This window comes from Megalobrama amblycephala, linkage group LG7 (genome assembly GCF_018812025.1).
Source record: "Megalobrama amblycephala isolate DHTTF-2021 linkage group LG7, ASM1881202v1, whole genome shotgun sequence".
NCBI lineage: Eukaryota > Metazoa > Chordata > Actinopteri > Cypriniformes > Xenocyprididae > Megalobrama > Megalobrama amblycephala.
In genome coordinates this window covers 42415555-42432735 of record NC_063050.1, presented here as the reverse complement: position 1 = coordinate 42432735, position 17181 = coordinate 42415555, and the positions used below count along the sequence as shown (strand labels likewise).

The 17181-nt window shown below is 36.6% G+C and overlaps 1 protein-coding gene across 10 annotated transcripts in view; it reads right to left on the bottom strand.

The window, feature by feature from the left end:
• apbb2b (amyloid beta (A4) precursor protein-binding, family B, member 2b) overlaps positions 1-16284 on the bottom strand; it is a 62793-nt gene extending 46509 nt beyond the window's left edge. For 8 of the 10 annotated variants that reach the window (XM_048197569.1, XM_048197574.1, XM_048197572.1 and 5 more), the window contains exon 1: positions 16177-16284. The gene's annotated coding sequence lies outside the window, so the exon portion shown is untranslated. Of the gene's footprint in view, positions 1-5920; positions 8238-16176 lie in introns of those variants that run through there. The other 2 variants (XM_048197570.1, XM_048197571.1) reach the window with 2 other exon arrangements.
• Between the last annotated feature and the right edge of the window lie 897 nt (positions 16285-17181).

The window sequence follows — 17181 nt, the reverse complement described above, 5'->3', positions numbered from 1 at the left end:
AAGATGTAATATAAGTCTAAGGTGTCCCCTGAATGTGTCTGTAAAGTTTCAGCTCAAAATACCCCATAGATTTTTTTTAAATTAATTTTTTTAACTGCCTATTTTGGGGCATCATTAACTATGCACCGATTCAGGCTGCAGCCCCTTTAAATCGCGCGCTCCCTGCTCCCCGAGCTCTCGACTATAATACAGCGCATTTACAAAGTTCACACTGCTAATATAACCCTCAAATGGATCTTTACAAGATGTTTGTCATGCATACTGCATGCATGCATCGGATCATGTGAGTATAGTATTTATTTGGATGTTTACATTTGATTCTGAATGAGTTTGATAGTGCTCTGTGGCTAACGGGCTAAAGCTAACATTACACACTGTTGGAGAGATTTATAAAGAATGAAGTTGTGTTTATGAATTATACAGACTGCAAGTGTTTAAAAATGAAAATAGTGACGGCTCTTGTCTCCGTGAATACAGTAAGAAACGATGGTAACTTTAACCTCATTTAACAGTACATTAGCAACATGCTAACGAAACATTTATAAAGACAATTTACAAATATCACTAAAAATATCATGATATCATGGATCATGTCAGTTATTATCGCTCCATTTGCCATTTTTCGCTATTGTTTTTGCTTGCTTACCTAGTCTGATGATTCAGCTGTGCACAGATCCAGACATTAATACTGGCTGCCCTTGTGTAATGCCTTGAACATGGGCTGGCATATGCAAATATTGGGGGCGTACATATTAATGATCCCGACTGTTACATAACAGTCGGTGTTATGTTGAAATTCGCCTGTTTTTCGGAGGTCTTTTAAACAAATGAGATTTACACAAGAAGGAGGAAACAATGGAGTTTGAGACTCACTGTATGTCATTTCCATGTACTGAACTCTTGTTAACTATGCCAAGGTAAATTTCAATTTTTCACCTTTAAAGCAAGGCAAACTTTTCATTTACCACCATAAGAAAATTATACATTTTTTACTAACATAATATACATGCACTAAAAATACAATTATATTTATTATATTTTATTTTAGTGATATTTAAAGCAGTGGAATTCACAGCAATGTTTAATAAATCTCATAAAACCAGTTTTTAAAATTCTACTACTAATTTGGGTGGGTGGGGATTGAACTCATAAAGTCTCTGGCAGTGGAAGTGTACTGGGCTGGGCTGGGCTGTGTATTGACTTGGCCACCTAACTCTCGTTAATATATTCAAAGGCAGAGACAGAAGTATATACTCTAGCAAAGGACAGTAAAGCTTTGTAACATTTTGTTCCTTCTCAAGGAGTTTTCACTAAAACCATATGGCATCGCTTTGTGTTTGTCTGGTGTGATAGATCATTCACTTCATTGTTATAGGTTTGATATACACTATCATTCCAAAGATTTTTTGAAAAAAGTCTCTTATGATCAAAAACAATAAAAACAGTAATATTGGGAAAAATTATTACTGTTCAAATGTACTGTTTTGTACTGATGGCAAAGCTGAATTTTCAGCATCATTACTCCAGTCTTCAGTGTCACATGATCCTTCAGAAATCATTCTAATATGCTGATTTGGTGATAAAGAAACATTTTTATTATCAATGTTGAAAACAGTTTTAACTGCTTAATATTTTTGTGGAAACTGTGATACATTTTTTTTTAGGATTCTTTGATGAATAGAAAGTTTAAAAAATCATTTATTTGAAAACATTTTGTACGAATTTTAAAGTACTTACTCACTTTTGATCAATGTAATGCATCCTTATAAAAAAATATATAAAATAAATAAAAGCCAAATAAAAAATATACATTTGTTTTAGAAAAAAAACTACTGAACCCAAACTCTCACACACACACACACACACACACACACACACACACACACATATATATATATATATAATTTTCTCCCACTAGACTTAACAACATACAGTAAAATGTCCTGTATTAAAGATTGAAACTACTACATATTTGAATTTGAAATGTACTAAAGTTTTTTTTTCTCACCCAATGCCCTTTCAAAAATATAGGTGCAAGATTCCTGTGACATAGATCCCAGAACAATGAACAGAGCGGATGGGCCACAATAAACATGACTTAGAAGCCATGAGAACTTGACACACACACAACAAGGAGGTTAAAAGGAACTTCAGTTAGACACAACAAAGTGTGTGTGTGTGTGTGTGTGTGTGTGTGTGTGTGTGTGTGTGTGTGTGTGTGTGTGTATGTGTGCGTGTGTGTATGTGTGTGTGTGTGTGTGTGTGTGTGTGTGTGTGTGTGTGTGTGTAGAAATAAGCATGTTCTATAGCCAGCAGGGTGAGTCCATTGTTCCCAGTATTTCCTCTGAAAAACAGTTTAACTAAATGCAAAAACGTGTGTGTTGACCTATGGACATAAATTTTAAACTAAGTGGTAACAAATCACAGCAAAGTCTGGATATTACATAAAACAGCTTATACAGGGTTTATCTCTCCCTCTCTCTCTATTTCATTTCTGTGAAACAGATTGTGCAGTAATATATTTGCACTAATACCCATTAAAACCAGCAATCTGCAATTTAACAGGCCTTTGGCCAACAGATTTTCAGACCACTCTGTAGGTTATTCAAAGAAGGAGTGTTGTACAATACATTCGACTACCCAGAGGCATGCTTCCTCAAAAGCACTGTCAGCCAACTACGGTCGCAAGTTCTGTCGATAGCAACATAGTTCAGCAATTCAGTATTTCCCGAAACCATATTTCCAAAGAACATTTGAAAACAACATTGAAAATTAGTTTACTTGGAATTGGAAATACAGCATTATATATATATATATATATATATATATATATATATATATATATATATATATATATATATATATATATATATATATATATATAAATTAAAGGAACACTTTTTAATCAGAAAATAGCATGAAGTCAGTTAAACTCCTGGGATATTGATCTGGTCAGTTAAGTAGCAGAGTGGGTTGTTAATCAGTTTCAGCTGTTTTGGTGTTAATGAAATTAACAATAGTTGCACTAGATGGACAATGAGACAACCCCCAAAACAGGAATGGTTTTACAGGTGGAGGCCACTGACATTTTTTTCTCTACTCATCTTTTCTGACTGTTTTTCACAAGTTTTGCATTTGGCTAGGGTCAGTGTCACTACTGGTAGCATGAGGCGATATCTGGAGGTTTGCACAGGCAGTCCAACTCCTCCAGAATGGCACATCAATACGTGCCATTGCCAGAAGGTTTGCTGTGTCTCCCAGCACAGTCTCAAGAGCATGGAGGAGATTCCAGGAGACAGGCAGTTACTCTGGGAGAGCTGGACTGGGCCGTAGAAGGTCCTTAACCCATCAGCAGGACCGGTATCTGCTCCTTTGTGCAAGGAGGAACAGGATGAGCACTGCCAGAGCCCTACAAAATGACCTCCAGCAGGCCACTGGTGTGACTCTCTGACCAAACAATCAGAAACAGACTTCATGAGGGTGGCCTGAGCTCTCTCCACTGCACTCACTGCCCAGCAGAGTGGAGCTCGATTGGCATTTGCCATTGAACACCAGAATTGGCAGTTCAGCCACTGGCACCCTGTGCTTTTCAGATGAGAGCAGGTTCACCCTGAGCACATGTGACAGACGTGAAAGGGTCTGGAGAAGCCATGGAGAACATTATGCTGCCTGTAACACTGTTCAGCATGACCGGTTTGGTGGTGGGTCAGTGATGGTCTGGGGAAGCATATCCATGGAGGGATGCACAGACCTCTACAGGCTAGACAATGGCACCCTGGCTGCAATTAGGTATCGGGATGAAATCCTTGGACCCATTGTCAGACCCTACGCTGGTGCAGCGGGTCCTGGGTTCCTCCTGGTGCACGACAATGCCTGGCCTCATGTGGCGAGAGTAGGCAGGCAGTGCCTGGAGGATGAAGGAATTGATACCATTGAATGGCCCCCACGCTTGCCTGACCTAAATCCAATAGAACACCTCTGGGACATTGTGTTTCGGTCCATCCGACGCCGCCAGGTTGCACCTGATGTTGTCAGGCATGTATACAAGCATGTGGGGGCCATACAAACTACTGAGTACCATTTTGAGTTGCTGCAATGAAATTTCAGCAAAATGGACTAGACTGCTGCATCATGTTTTTACTTTGATTTTTGGGGTGTCTTTGAATTCAGTCCTCTGTAGGTTGATAATTTCATTTCCATCGAACGATGTGGCATCCTTTCGTTTCTAACAAATTACCCAGATATATCCATATCAGTATAGATATCCAGCATGATATTTTTTCCCATTGAGATCAAAATTTTTTTTAACAGTATATATATATATATATATATATATATATATATATGTATAGGGTACAACAAAAAGGTCTTCCTAATGATTTTCAGTCTTGTTCAAGGTAATTTAAGCAACAGTTTTTCAATAATAGAAGAATATGTAAAAGGGTGGTATTTGGGGTAAAAAGCACACCTGCTGTTGGGGCAAAAGGCACAATAATGAACATGATAATAAACAGCGGACTGACTTTTCCATTTGTTGATATGACATGGTTAGATTCAGACAGTAACTATCATATATCAAAGTGGGTATCCACCTTAGAGATAATACCCATATTTATAATTAAACAATCATATTTAAAAATATGATATTAATCATATCATATAATAAAATATAATTTATTGTTATTACTGTAAAACTATATTAAATATTATGGGATCTCCTTCAATGCTTTCAGAATCTTTACTTTTTAAAATAATTTTGTTTCTGTATTTTTAAAACATATTTTTATATTAATATATTTTAATGACGGTATACTTATTGAACAACAATGAATTCTTTTATTTATCAAAATAAACAGAAAATTGTACAAACTTTGCTAAAGTGATTCTTTTGAACAAGTAGACATTCTTAAAAGCATATTATTTTAGCTAAAGTATTTGTATCATGCTGGGGAGCCTTTACCCCCCCTCACCACCTCATACATTTATATGATTTTTATTTATTTATTTATTTTTCACACAAAATCTGTTGCTCAATCAAGCATCAATGTTCAATACAAACATATATATTGTTTCTGCAATCATACACTTTGAGAGTAGTGAAAAGCACATTTTTCTTAAGGTGTGCCTTTAGCCCTGTTGTACCCTATATATAAATCAATGTGTTTCTTTGTAATTATTTGTAAAATTCATTGGCAATTTCTGTATTCTGAGTGAAAACTGTATCAAATTAAATTGTACACCAATTTTTTCTTAGTGTGCTCCACCACCTCCACGTCATTAACAAACAACAATTCTATTACTGAAACGAAATGGTTCAAACATCAGATGTGTGACAGTTTTAGTTTCGGGAAACAGTCATGACTTAGCTAGTTAATTTCTGCAGAGTTCAGCATTGCACTATGGTAGTAAAGCAGCGAGTTGCATGGTCATTGATCCAATGTTGAATCAACATTGAATGTTACACAAACAAAAATTAAATTGTTCACTATTGCTCAATACTAAGGGTTTGAACAAATCTCTGTTTTAACCTGTTAATTTAGGATCTTTTGACTAAAGTAACCACCAGACACTACTCAGAACAAACTAGCGATAGCATAGCGTCACCCTGGCAACCACCCAGAACACTCTAGCATTAATAAAACATCTTGATAATTCAGTGATCCTCTTGCTTTTGGCTTGTGATAGGTGAATATAAATATACAGCAGCAGACATGACCGATGAGAAACACACGCACATACACTCATACCTTTGGACCTGTCAGGTTTGAGAGCGCATTGCTTTGAGGCATGAAAATTAACATAAAAATTACCATCTGCTCTTGACAGTCTTGACAAAACATATACACACGCACTCACATGCAGCTAAGAAATATCGGAAATGCAGATTTACTTTCATGTGCCTATGTAACCCAAATCTCACCTCATCATCCTGTCAAAACAAAAAACAGAAAAGAAACAAGACGGACGTCGACAGAGTTTGCAGACAGGAGAAGATTGACTAAGCAGAGGAACTTTCTAGAAGGTTAATGTGCAGCGCCTGTATTTGTGCGTTTCACATCTCAGAGCCAGACATGCCTGACACGTTTTTATTTCAGTGCAGCACAGAACGAAGGTCGAGCAAGGAGAGGCAGACAGAATAATATACAAATTCATTCCGAAAAACAGAATAAATATGTTTGCATTTCTCAAAAAAGCATGAAGAAACATAAGCCTGGCCGGCTCTCGACAGACATGCCAACACACAATCACTCTGAACAAACACACAGAGGAATGTGAGTGAGTGAGAGAGTGTGTACTCAGGCTCTGTGAAAACATCCACAGGAAATAGGAAGTGATGTCAGGCTTGTCAATAATTGTGACCTTTCATTTCAAGGGGCCAGTGAATCGAATTATCAGGCAAATCAGTGTCTTTCGGTTTAATGTCAAACAATTAATGCAACCCAACTCAAACACGCATGCAAACTTGGTGCAAATGCTGAAGAGAAGATGCTTATATTTTCACCCACGTGGATGACAGAGACATCAGTCATCATCTTTCTTTATGAAAACAGACCACATAGCTGTCTGCTTCCAACAGCAACAGAGAAGAAGAAAGAAAGGGAGAGAGAGAGATGGAGAGAACAGGGAGCGAGAAATAACAATACAAGCCTCCTATTGTTAGGCCGGGATAGAAAACAGGCATCAGGACGCACACATGCACACACAGCGGGAATGAAACAGCACTTTCATAATCCTGAGTCAAGCCCAAGGCAACTGTTGGTCAGATGAGAGGAGTGTGATAATGTTACACACACACACACACACACACACATATTAAAAATGACAGTGGCCATGATTTTACACCCCCTTTCTGTGGAACGCAGGACTGATTAGGATGAATGATGAGTCTGGCTGCTCCCTCCCTCAGTTCTCTAAAGTTAGTCTAAGGCCAACGTCCCACTAGACAATTTTTAAGCCGATTTTCACTCGTAAGCTTTATTTACACAGTCATTTGAGAATCAGAGGGAGTCGGTGCACGCAGCCGCATCTCTCGGATACGATCCAAACTTTATTTAGCAAACTCAAAGCACAAAGCCACATATGGCAAATGTTTTGATTGCACAGAAGGGACAAATACACAATCACACACATTAAAAGGGTAAATTTACTCCATGTATTGCTTTATAATTCAGTCAATAGTTTATTACAATAGTCTATGTTCACATGGTACTCCTGCTTTTATTTCCCTGAGCTTCACGTTTGATTTGATGCTAAATTGGGCAAGTGAAATATGTGACAACCTGACAGGTAATTGGAGAGAAACATCAGAGGCAGTCATTTATTTGGTCTAAAATGGTCACAAATGTAAAAAAATAAAAATGTGTGACAGTAATTTAATTCTGGGAAACAGTTGTGCGCATTCATATGTGGTTTTGTCAAATAACATATTGTATGGTAGTTATTTTGTTTCACAAACAAATTATATTTTTTTCCAACTGACTCCCTTCATCCCGATCTCATAAGAAATTGCTTTAACTATTTTAAGTTTCCCTCAACCCTACACCAAACCATCAATGGAGCGTAAGCAGATCATATAAATGTACGAACGATATCATACAAATTCATATGAATTCACCTCCAATTGGTAAAAATGTAAAATAGTTGCCATAAGAGTGTGTTGCTCCTTTACTGAAGTGCAAATCATGTTTCGGATTTGTCTTATTCAAAACGAACCAGGAATTGTTAAAGATAAATATAAATATTTGCAACAGAGATTTGTTGCGATAAATGTAGGGCCCTATAATTTCCGCGATCACGGAATCGCGGACGGAATCGCGGAATCCATTCATAAAAACGGAATTTAATATATAACGCGGAATGTCACGGAATTTGTCAAAGTTTTGATGAATGAATTAAAAGCAGGTCAGTACACTTAAATTAAATCGCGATACAGACTAATGTCTGTGAATATTAAACCGCAAAAAGACTATTTAAACATGAATCCTGCATGCCTGTGTGCCTCTGACATGAATGATGCAGATGATGCACTATATGAACGCACAAATTCATCTCCAGAGCTGCTCTGAAAGTCACTTCATCAGCATTTAACCGCTTCGTTTGAGAAAACTACCGTCATAAACACAGAGAAACTCAAAGCTTTAGGCAAACCGTCAAAATAAAAGTTCGATTTAATTTGGCAGAAACATATTACAGTTGTACAGTAGAATTTAGATAAATTAATTTAACAATAAATTATTAAAATATATTTTTAAACAATAATCTCAGTGTTTCTTCCATGTTTTAATTTTAACAGTAAAGTTAAAATTATTTGATTACTAAAATGGAATTAAACCATTAAAATGGAATCCAGAAAAAAAAGAATTTGGTAAAAATAAAATTTGAGGGGAAAGAATAAAACGTTTATCATAGGGCCCTAAAAAATAAAACGGAATTTGGGAAAAAATAAAACGGATTTCAAATGGTTGTCTAAAAAAATAAAAAAAACTTTATTCACAAAAATCAAAATTTCACACAAAAATGTTATTGGTCATTGTTTAGCATGGTGAAATTCAACTGGAAAACTGTTTTTTTTTTTTTCTCAAGTAAACAAAACCATAATATACACAACAATTTTTTAAAAAGGCCGACAGTTAATACAAACCACAAAAAATCACTACAATGACAGATTCAAATGAGAACTAAACAGCTTCTGAACAGCCATCTTTGTCAAACTATTGTGTAATTTGTCAGTTAAAAAGTGCTTTGGTTGGTGGCTCCTAAATGTTTAATTTGACCAAAATTACATTGTTTCAAAGTAGCCTATGGCTACTTTAGCCTCACAAAAACAAAGCAGCCAGCAAACTTATTTAAGTTTACAACCTTCATTCAATTCCCGTAATAATGCAAGCCTAAATGAACACTTCGGTAGCCTGAAGCTCAATGCCTGCAGTAAAAGCACTATCCTGTAGAACAATATAACAGAGCAATAACCCAACAGTGCAGATGTACCCCTGTACTACATACACCCCCCCCTCTCAGCCATCAGCTGCAGTCTCTCCACAGCAACTCCCTCTCGGCCCCCTTCTCTCACTCTCTCTCTTTCCCTATCCCCCTCTGACTCACATTTTCCTCAGTCAGCAAGTCCAGACCCTTAAAGAGGGAGACAGAGACATAGTGCAGCAGCCTGCTGGAATATAAACCAACACACACACACATACAGAGTATGCCCAGAGGACACTGCTATTAGCAGTGACATCACATCGCTTACCTAAAAAAAACCACACAGGCTGCAACAAGGATACCAGATCCTGTATGAAGATGTTACCAATACACTGACAAAGTAATATCACTCCAGTCTGATGCTAAAGATTTATGTGTCTGTGTGTGTTTGTAAAAAAGAAAGACAGTGAAAGAAAGAGAGCAATGGAATAAGAAAGCATGTGGAATAAATACATAAAAAGGGTGAGAAGTAGGACATTGTCTCATCTGATATTTACAATTTATAAATTATCTAATATATATTCAAGTGTATGGAGCAGAAATATACAATACACATACAAACACAGAATAAGAAAATTCTGTGTTAATTCTTGTACATTCCAAAACTCAACAATAAGGATGGCCAATTAATGGAACTGTCCTATCAGGCCTGTGATCTTGTGTTTTTAAGCCTTCACCTTATTTTTAAATGCAGAAATAAGCTATTTTCTGTGAATGTGCAAGAATTCCAATTTAATGGCCACTATAGATTAATAACTTAAAGAATAACAAAGTGCAGAAGGGATGTCATGGTGAGGAAATGTTCACAGCGGTGAATTTGTGATCATGCTGTGGTATAGGGAGCGGTGGTACTGACCGCACATGTTACAAGATAAGACATTTGCCAATGACGCTCAGGTTCTGTTGCGCACCAAATCCTCCACCATCGTCTTGTCAGTCATCTCTTACTTTCGTCACTTAATAAATATCTGACTCCTGCTGCACTGTGCTGCGACTCTGTAGCTCATGCTGGAGCAGAGCAGAAGCTTTCATTTTATAATTGTAGCATCCGTCCAACTGAACTAAATGGTTCTTATTTCTATATAAATGCAAAATGAGAGTGGGGGGGGGTGCACAAACAAGTGCGGACAGTCTTTCTTGCAGCATGGTGCACCGCAGGTCTGATTTTATCAGTTGCAAGCACAAGATAAATATATATATATCTATGGATGGAAAAAATGTAATGAAACTAAACCTGCTATTAGGTGGCAGCAAATCATTCTCTTAACAAGTGAGTCATTCAATTCCTTCTGATTCCTTCAAAACGCAGACTCATTCAGTTGCTCTGAGATGTGCGATGGCTCTACTGTGGATTTGTTGCGAAAGAGGAAAAACAGACAAGGTTCTAAGTCTAAAATGAAAGTCACCTAACATTAACTTGTCTAATGAACTGTTGTATAAAATCAATAGGCCATCACATTTGCAATTGTGCTGATATTCAGGAAGACAGCACTCTACATCCTGTTATAAATAAAAAACAAGAACTCATACAGGGACATTTTACTGGGGTTTTCAGGGTTTTTTCAAGAGGATGGTTGGCCCCTTCTGTTGCAAGGCCCGTTTCAAGTAAAACGGGTGAAACTTAGCAAAAGCCGCTACTGCAGCCGAACACTGTGTATTACTGCAGGAAGCCTAAACTGTAAAACTATTTGTGCTTCAAATCAGTGTGTTATGATTATGATAATAAATTAAAATAATATGATAAGTACCAGTTTGCAATAATAACTAGAAGTGGATGACAACGGAAGCCTTACACATTTAGGCCATAAACATTTTCTGTAATAAACTGAATGTTTTTGAGATTCCAAGGATTTAAACATAGGTAGGTAGCTGGTTCACAAATATGACAGTCAAACCTGAATCGTAAGAAAGTCTTGAAAGTATAAGTTATATGGGGTTAAAAACAACAAACAAATTAAATAATTATAAACAAATTTAAAGTTTGTTTATAATGGAATGTCTCAGTTGAGGTTAATTGCTATTTCACTGTGAATTCTTTGATAAATCAATTGCATTTTTGCACAGGCTTTGCAATCTTTTACGATATGTATATGTAAATGTCTGGTGTGTGTTTGCACTGTTAGTGATGATGAAAGCATTTGTTGGTGTACAGAAATTGAGTTGCAATGACGAGATCACTGCATCCATGCCGTCAACAACATGCCTGTGATCGGCTACAATGTTCATCACTGCAGCCTTTCATGCCAGGATCTAAATATAATGCCATAGCACTTTTTACGATTAGTTAACCTTGAGAGCTGTAATAGTAAAAACACGCTAAAAGAGAGAGTAATACTTGGCTATTTCAAATGGAAAGATGTTAGCCAATCACAGCAGTGGGCGTTTACACTGAAGTCTCACAGCTGATACGCCCCTTAAAGGTGCCGTAGAAAGTGTTTTCAAAAGATCTAATATAAGTCTAAGGTGTCCCCTGAATGTGTCTGTGAAGTTTCAGCTCAAAATACCCCATAGATTTTTTTTATTCATTTTTTTAACTGCCTATTTTGGGGCATCATTAAATATGCGCTGATTCAGGCTGCGGCCCCTTTAAATTCTCGTGCTCCCCGCCCCCGAGCTCGCGACTGCCTTAAACAGCATAAACAAAGTTCACACAGCTAACATAACCCTCAAAATGGATCTTTACAAAGTGTTCGTCATGCATGTTCGTCTAATCGCGTAAGTATGGTATTTATTTGGATGTTTACATTTGATTCTGAATGAGTTTGATAGTGCTCTGTGGCTAACAGGCTAAAGCTAACATTACACACTGTTGGAGAGATTTATAAAGAATGAACATGTGTTTATGAATTATACAGACTGCAAGTGTTTAAAAAATGTAAATAACGACAGTCTTGTCTCTGTGAATACAGTAAGAAACGATGGTAACTTTAACCACATTTAATAGTACATTAGCAACATGCTAACGAAACATTTAGAAAGACAATTTACAAATATCACTAAAAATATCATGATATCATGGATCATGTCGGTTATTATTGCTCCATCTGCCATTTTTCGCTATTGTTCTTGCTTGCTTACTTAGTCTGATGATTCAGCTGTGCACAGATCCAGACATTAATACTGGCTGCCCTTGTGTAATGCCTTGAACATGAGCTGGCATATGCAAATATTGGGGGCGTACATATTAATGATCCCGACTGTTACGTAACAGTCGGTGTTATGTTGAGATTCGCCTGTTCTTTAGAGGTCTTTTAAACAAATTAGATTTATATAAGAAGGAGGAAACAATGCTGTTTGAGACTCACTGTATGTCATTTCATAAAATCTAAAAATGCCTTTTATTTCTAAATTATGACAATTTTTGATGTAAAAAGCATACTAACATTATAAGTGAACCCCAGGAAACATTATAAAACAATAAAACAACGCAGTTCATGACCCCTGAACATGTTTCTATTAAAAATTGTGGTGGGGCAAGCGAAAATATTGGCAGGGTAAATAAAAAAAATGCTTAATGTTGAGTCTTGCAATCAAAAAATTAAAAGGTGGATGCATTTTAATATTGCAGTGTAGCTCATTAGATAAACAGAAATTATTTGCAGACAGAACAGTATGAAAATGAAAGCAGCTGCTGCATCATGAAGGAATGTTCCGGGTTTAACACAAGTTAAGCTCTATCTACAGCATCTGTGCCAACAGAAAAACATTTGCCCCTCACTTTGAAAAATGGTCAGAATTCATATTTACAGTAATACACTTTCAATGGGAGTTGACAGAGCTTTGAGAATAGAACTGGAACAGACTAATCTTTTTGTGATCTGTAAAATACCATGATTTGGTAATAGTCAGCACTGCTTTAGTCTATTCAGCACAGTGAGACTTGTAGCATTTATCTATCACTAAATGTATTTCACTTGCATTATAACGTTTTAATTTATGCAAAGTTTCTTGAGTGAATTGGAATTGTGCACTAAGAGATGATAAAATGTTGAATTTAATTGAATTAAATTGAATTGAAAGCATTTATTGTCATTGCATTTGCATACAACGAAATTAGGAGCACTACTCCTGACTGGTGTTTGACAAACAAATATACAAACATATAACAACAACAATTAACACATTATACCCCTTAGTGCGTTACATTCAGATATTGCACATTGGACATACTGCACATTTTACAGAACAGCAGTATAGATAGATTAGAAGTTTATAGTAGAATAAATAAATATAAATAATAAATAAATGTAAATATTAAGGACTACATATATTAAGGAATGTTAAGGACTACATCCAAATTGTAAAACGGGCCATACTGCCATGACAAACCTTGGTGGTTCTTCTGTCTTAGCTGTATATGACAATTTTAGGCAACATCATATACCATAAAATGCTAGTTAATGAACGCCCAATGAGGTAGTCCCCAAAATATACCTACCAAATACATACAATAATGTCTGACTACCACCAGTCTAAATATCATGTGATAACAAGCACATTTACACCCAAACAAAATCATGTTATTGCATAGGATGGCAGACATAGCATTGTGCCAGCAGTTAACCAAAATATAATGATGAGTGTTATAACAAACATTGCACCATACAACAATTCTTGAGGAGCACAGGCTCTGGAAATAAGACTTTATGACCACAACAGCCCTCAGCAAAACATTCCAGAAGACTCTCATTCCTGAAGCAGCGACCTTATCCCTGCAAGAGCACATGGAAATCTGAATCCTTAACAAGGATACTATTTTCACTATAGCAGACTGAACTGAGCTGCTGTTGCACAACAAACAGACAAGGAGTGAAGGGATAAAAGTCAAGTTTAGGAGATCAAGAAGAAGAGAAAGAGGTTTAAAAAAGACAAGGCCACTGAAAAAGACTGAGGTTTACACTGAAATTCCCTGCATTATGCATACTGAATGTGTGCTCAGAGTTTTTACAGAAACAATGGTTCAACATGCCTGTCCCAATAACAGAACTCAGCATCTGCTACTCAGATCTAATGTAGTTTGTATATTATTTTATAGGAAATAAACATAGATTAATATGTCAATAATTAATATAAAAAGTAAAATTTGTGACACTGATCATGTGAAATCATTCTAAGTTCTAATCAACCAGTAACCAAATAATTGAGTTTATCTTATAGGCTAAATCAGGAATTTTTTCACATTATTTCTTGATGCAATGAAGCCTGATATATGATGATCCCCTTGCAAGGGACCACCTTGCTAAAATTCAATGGCAGCTAGCTATATATTTTTATGTATAGATTATTGTGAAAAGAAAAGAAAAAAGACAACATGCTGTTTCCAAAAATTTAAACAACTGGCTTTAATGTTGTCATGGTACTAAAGTCAAAGAATATGACTATGAAGAATGAGTTTAAACAACCTTTAAACGTTCACAAAATTGGAATTTGAATGACATTTTCACTCATATTATTATGCTGGTCTGACAATATCATTTATAAATTGTAAATTGTATTAAACGGTTAATTCACCCAGAATGTTCTATCATCACTCACCCTCACATCGTATTAAACACATAAGACTTTCGTTCATAATCAGAAAACAAATGAAGATATTTTTATTACATCATTTTTGTCCATCCATTGAAAGTCTATATAATCAAATCAACATTTTTTAAGGTTCAAAAAGCAAAGTTTTTATTCACATATAAACATTGCCTTGACACACAAGAACAAACCTTGCTTCTTGTGCATCAAGCATTCATATTTGAGCTGCGTTTATCAATGTTTATATGTGAATAAAACTAAATGAAAAACTTCATCATATAAAATGATTGTTTCTTCAAAAGACTCTTATTAAATTGCTAGATTCATATTACTGTTTATTCATAAAAATGTTTATTATGTAGATATTCAATGGACAAAAACTGAGGAAAGAAAATTACAAATATCCCTTTAAATTACACACACAGGCACATAGAAATATATATTTCTTTATCAGATTGTTAGTAATATTTATAAACTCATGAGCTTATAAACAGTGCAGCAACTCATAAAGCAATCACACCCCACATCTCTTGTGGATAACTGTAGAAGGCCCAGAGTGGAAATGACCTCTTGTAATTTACAAACACATTTACAAGATCACAAACAAACAGGCAGAATACTGAAGACAGCCACCACTACCATTTCATCTGGCAAAAACGTTGCTTTCCAGAAATGTACCAACAAGCTTTGAAGTAACAACAATTCCCAGAGCTGCGTTCAATGTTACACTGGCTCTCTACATTTCAACCCAATTATACGACGACTCGCAAAGGCCTTACTGTGGAAGATTTTGTGACTGCTGTACAGTATAATTGGCTATTGTACTTCTATAAAAAGAACGGAGCATGTGAAATGGTCTTCAGAGAACATGTCTGCTCTTGGAGCTGCCTGTGCCTGCCGCAGAACGGGCGTCATGAAACAGGACTAGAGTCGCCACTGCGACGCGCACCTACAGCAGCGAATACGCACACAGGCCTACGGGCGCGCTCCTGTGCATGCGCTCACACTAATGATTCTTTCAATCACACATGTTGGTGCTTTAACTTAAACAAACAAGCGCGTTTGCCTCAGCCTCGTATGATACGCTATGAATTCCCGCTGCTTTGACATTCCCATTGGCCTGGCCTTGAACAGGGGGCTGGAGCCTGCCATGGACCTGAGAGGGGAGAGGCGAGGCGCGTAAAAATAACCGTGGCGAAATAAACGCCCCAAATGGCACTTATTTAACAAAACACAGCCTAATGTTGAAGTGACATTTCTTGTAAAAGTGAAGGATCAAAGGCGAAACTCAAAGTGACCCGTTAAGACGAGCGAAATTCAGGAGGGCTGTGACCACACGCACGACCCCCGTTCACACCATTCCATCGCAACTAAAACGAACAGGATATAACAACATCAAAGACGCGTCAAAATCGTTACAATATATTAAGCGATAACGTGTTCGTTACTGTAGCAACGACCATATTCGAAACAGTTAATCAGAAGCCCATTGCCAAGGCGTCTATCCGCCTTCTGCTATCGTTGTTAGGGCGAAGCACGTCCACACATATTTCCAGCCTTTCAAACTTCTAACCAACAAAAGTGGCAAACGGAAAGAATTAAATGTTCTCAAATCTTAATCCAGCTGCTCTTACGTCCAGGTTAAATATTTTGGCATAGTACATCACTCACCTCAGATGTCAGCACCCTCTCCCGTTCTCCTCCTTTTTTTCTGGTTTACCTCTCGTCTATTCTCCTCCTCTCCTCTAGCGATGTCCAATTCACGAACGACTCGTTCGTTTGAGTCGGACCTTTTCAGTGAACCGGTTCCCAAAACCATTCTGAACGATTCGTTCACTAAACATCGGTCCTCCTTGCGAATCTCGAGTCAATAAATGATTCATTAAAAAATGAGAACCTTCTCATTTGGACATTCGTATAGAGCTGAAAAGCAGCGACTGAACATTTTATACGAGTTATGAACATTAATATTACTGTTTTTAAAATGTAGATTTTATGTAGGCTAATCTGTGAAAATGTGCAAAATTTTAACAAAATAAGAGAGATCATACAAAATGCATGTTATTTTTTGTTTAGTACTGTCCTGAGTAAGATATTTTACATAAAAGATGTTTACATATAATCCACAAGAAAAAAAAAAAGAGCTGAATTTATTCAAATGGCCCCATTCAAAAGTATGTGAACCATTGATTCTTAATACTGTGTGTGGTTACCTGGATGATCTATGACTGTTTTTATGTTTTGTGATGGTTGTTCATGAATGTTTGTTCTGAGCAGTTAAACTGAGCTCTGTTCTTCATAAAAATCCTCCAGGTCCTGCAGATTCTTCAGTTTTTAAGCATTTTCCAGCAGTGATTGTATGATTTTGAGATCCATCTTTTCACATCCATCTTTTCACACGGAGGACAACTGAGGGACTCAAACTCAACTATTACAAAAAAAAGGTTCAAACATTCACTGATGCTCCAGAAGGAAACACGATGCATTAAGAGTTGGGGGGTGAAAACTTTTGAACAGGAAGAAGATGTCCAAATTTTTCTTATTTTATTGAAAGATCATTGCTTTTCATTTAGTACTGCCCTCCGGAAGCAACAGAAGATACTTGCATGTTTCCCGGAAGAAAAAATAAATACAATTTACCTTGATATTCAAATTCAAAAGTCTTCACCACCCAAC